Source organism: Mirounga leonina, unplaced genomic scaffold, assembly GCF_011800145.1.
Source record: "Mirounga leonina isolate KUSES-001 unplaced genomic scaffold, KU_Mleo_1.0 Mir_175, whole genome shotgun sequence".
In the NCBI taxonomy this organism is placed as follows: Eukaryota; Metazoa; Chordata; class Mammalia; order Carnivora; family Phocidae; genus Mirounga; species Mirounga leonina.
The window spans coordinates 10,836,644-10,840,920 of NW_023270453.1; positions in this window are offsets into that span (position 1 = coordinate 10,836,644).

Here is a 4,277-nt window from a genome sequence, read left to right on the forward strand (position 1 = left end):
TAATTTATTTCTAGTTTCATACCATTGTGGTCAGAAAGATGCTTGATCTGATTTCAGTCTTCTTTTTTCTTTTTAAAGATTTTATTAGAGAGAGAGAGAGAGTGCGCGTGCGTGTGTGCAAGAGCAGAGGGGAGGGGCAGAGAGAGAGGGAGAGAGAGAATCTTAAGCACACTCTGCGCCCAGCGTGGAGCCTAATGTGGGGCTCAATCCTATGATACTGAGATCATGACTGGAACCGAAACCAAGAGTTGGATGTTCAACCAACTGAGCCACGCAGGTGCCCCTGATTTCAGTCTTAAATGTATCAAGACTTGTTTTGTGGCCTAACATGTGACCTGTCATGGAGAATGTTCTATGTGCACTTGAATATGTATTCTGTTGTTTTTAGACGGAATGTTCTGTATGTATCTGTTAGTTCCACCTGGTCTAATGTATTGTTCAAAGACATTGTCTCCTTGTTGATTTTCTGTTTGGATGATTTATCCATTGATATAAAGTGGGGTATTAAATCCTCTACTATTACTGTATTATTGTCAGTTTCTCTTTTTATGTCTTTTAATATTTGCTTTATGTTTTTAGGTGCTCCTATGTTGGATGCATAGATATTTACAATTGTTATATCCTCTCCTTGGATTGATACTTTAACCATTATTTAATAACCCTTTTTGTCCTTGCTACAGTCTTTCATAAAAGTCTATTTTGTCTGATACAAGTATTGCTACCCTCGCTTTTTTCTGCTTCCATTTGCATGGAATATATATATTTTTTCCATTCCTTCACTTTCAGTCTGTATGTGTCTTTAGGTCTGAAGTGGGTCTCTTGTAGGCAGCATACAGATGCATCTTGTTTTTATCCATTCAGTCATCCTGTGTCTTTTGTTTGGAGCCCTTAGTCCATTTACATTTAAAGTAATTATTGATAGGGATACACTTATTTGCCATTTTTAAAATTGTTTTCTGATTCTTTTTGTGGTTTTTCTCTGTTCTTTGTTCTCTTGCACTCTTCCCTTGTGGTTTGATGGCTTGCTTTAGTATTATGCTTGGATTCCTTCTCTTTATTTTTTGTGTATCTACTGCAGGTTTTTGATTTTTGATTACCATTGCGTTCATATATAATATCCTATGAATATAGCAGTCTATATTAAGTTGATGGTCACTTAAGTTCCAACTCATTCTGAGAAAAGCACTAAATTTTACTCTCCCCTCCACGTTTTATGTATATGGTGTCATATTTTACATCTTTTTGTTTTGCGTATCCCTCCACTAATTTTTGCAGATAAAATTGAGTTTACTATTTTTGTGTTTTAATCTCCATACTGATTTTATAAGTAATTAATTTATGTTTACAGAATGTTTGCTTTTAGCTGTGAAATTTTTTCCTTTCTTAATTTTCTTCTAATTATGGCCTTTTCTTTCCACTTAAAGAATTCCCTTAATATGTCTTGTATGGCTGGTTTAGTGATGATGAACTCCTTTAACTTTTATTTATTTGGGAAACTCTTTGTCTTTCCATTTCTGAATGATAATCTTTCTGGGTAGATTTTTCTTGGTTGTAGTTTTGTTTTTTTTTCCCCTCAGCATTTTGAATGTATCATGTCACACTCCCTTTTGGCTTATAAAGTTTCTACTGAAAAAATGAGCTAATAGCCTTATGGGTTTTCCTCATATGTAATTGTTTTCTTTTTTTCTTGCTGCTTTTAAAATTTTCTCTTTTTCATTACCTTTTGCCGTTTTAATTATTATGTGTCTTGGTGTGGACCTCCTTGGGTTCTTCTTGTTAGGGGCTTTTTGTGCTTCCTGGACATGAATGTCTGTTTCCTACTCCGGGTTAGGGAAGTTTTCAGGTATTATTTCTTCAAATAAATTTTCTGCCCCCTTTTTTCTTCTTCTGGGACCCTTATAATGTGAATGTTATTATGCTTGATATCATCACAGAGGTCCCTTAACCTATCTTAATTTTTAAAGTTGTTTTTTCTTTTTGCTGCTCAGCTTGGGTGCTTTCCACCACCCTCTCTGTCAGATTGCTGATCTCTTCTTTTGTGTCCTCTAATCTGCTGTTAATTCTCTCTACTGTGTTTTTCATTTCAGTAATTGTATTCTTCAGCTCTGACTGGTTCTTTTTTATATTTTCTCTGTCTTTGTTGAAATTTTCACTGAATTTATCCACTCTTCTCTCAGGTGTGGTGAGTATCTTTATGACCATTACTTTCAACTCTTTATCAGGTACTTTGTATATCTCCATTCCATTCAGCTTTTTTTTTTTTTTTTTTTTTTTTCCTGTGGTTTTGTCTTGTTCTTTTGTTTGGAACAAATTCTTCTGTCTCCTCATTTTGTCTGACTCTGCGTTTTTTCCTATGTATTAGGTAGGTCAGCTCCATTTTCTGGTCTTGAAATTAGTGGCCTTATGTGGAAGGTATCACAGTCTTCTGAGACCACTAGAACCAGATGCTCCCAGGGTGTCACTTGTGTGGGCTGTGTGTGCCCTCCTGTTGTGGTTGAGCTATGACTGCTGCAGGCCCACCGGTGGGCAGGGTTTTTCCCCTCTGTGGCTAACTGAGAAGCCCTGCTGCAGCTTCTATGGGTGTGCTGGTAGGCAACGCTGACCCTCAGCCTGGCTGTCTGCAGTGATCTGCCCCTATTGCTGTGGGTGCACTGATGGGAAGGTCCTGCCCCCACTGTAGCTGTTTGAGAGACCAGCTCTTGTTGTAGCTACTATGGGGGTGCTGCCGGGCAGGGTTTGCTTCTGGCACACCTGGCTGAGAGGCCTGGCTGCAGCTAATGCTGGCATGCTTGTGTGGGGGGTGAGCTCCCCCACTCCTTAAGGCAGAGTTGATTGGGAGGGCAACTTGTTTCGCTGGGTCTGCCCTCCCTGGGTGTTGTGGGGTGGCAGTTGCTTTGGAGGGGGGCATCAGTCCTGACCAAGGCTGTCCATTGGGTGTGGTGGTGTGGGAGTCACTTTGGAGGGACACCTGTCTGGGTGGGCTGATGGTGTGGGCAGTCCACAGGGGAATGCTGGGGCTGCAAGTGGTGTTAGCAAGGTAGATGGAGAGTGTGAGAACTGGTTCTTGCACATGTCCACCTATCTAGGATGAAGGAAGGTAAGGAAAATGGTGCCCGCCAATACTTTTCGAAGTTCCTACAGTTCTCTTCTCCTCTGGCACAATGTCCTAAAATTAGTCAGTAAATCTCCTTTATGTATAACCTATGCACTTTTCAAATTGCTACTTCTGTGCTGGGTCTCATGCTGAGTGAGACTATATGCTGGCTCTTTAAGAGCAGAGACTTGGTTTCCTATAGTCCTCCAGCTCTCCTGGAGTTAAGCCCTGTTGCTTTTTATTTATTTATTTATTTTTATTTATTTTTAAATTTTTTATTGTTATGTTAATCACCATACATTATACCATTAGTTTTTGATGTAGTGTTCCATGATTCATTGTTTGTGCATAACACCCAGCGCTCCATGCAGAACGTGCCCTCCTCTATACGCATCACCAGGCTAACCCATCCTCCCATCCCCCTCCCCTCTAGAACCCTCAGTTTGTTTTTCAGAGTCCATCATCTCTCATGGTTCGTCTCCCCCTCCGATTTCCCCCCCTTCATTCTTCCCCTCCTGCTATCTTCTTTTTTTTTTTTTTTCTTAACATATATTGCATTATTTGTTTCAGAGGTACAGATCTGTGATTCAACAGTCTTGCACAATTCACAGCGCTCAAGCCCTGTTGCTTTTTAAAGCTCCAGCAGTTACTACGTACTGATTTTCAAAGCCAGATGTGATGGGGACTCATCTTTCAGTGTACCTCCCAGGGCTGGTGTGGGCCTTGATCCCAAGCCTTGCTCCTCCATGCTTGTGCTATCCCTTCCACTTGTGGGTAGCCAGGTTGGTGTTTTGGTTCCTGACCATGTTTCTACTTCTGTTCTATTCAATGTGGGTTTGTCTATGACTTTAGTTGTGGAAGATCTGTTCTGCCACCCTTGTTTTCAAAGTGACTTGTAATACATGTAGTTGTTGCCTTGGTGTATCTTGGAGCTGGTGAGCTCAGGATCTTCATACTCTGCAATCTTCCCTCTCTTGTCTTTTGCCCTCTTTAATTGGATTATTATTTTGTTATTGGATTGTATGAGTTATTTACATATTTTGAATATTAGACCCTTATCAGATACATGCTTTGCAAATATTTTTTTCCCATTCTGTAGATTGTCTTTTTACTTTGTTGATTGTTTTTCTGTGCAGAAACTAAATTTAGAATTTGATGTAGTCCCATTTGTTATTTTTTTTTT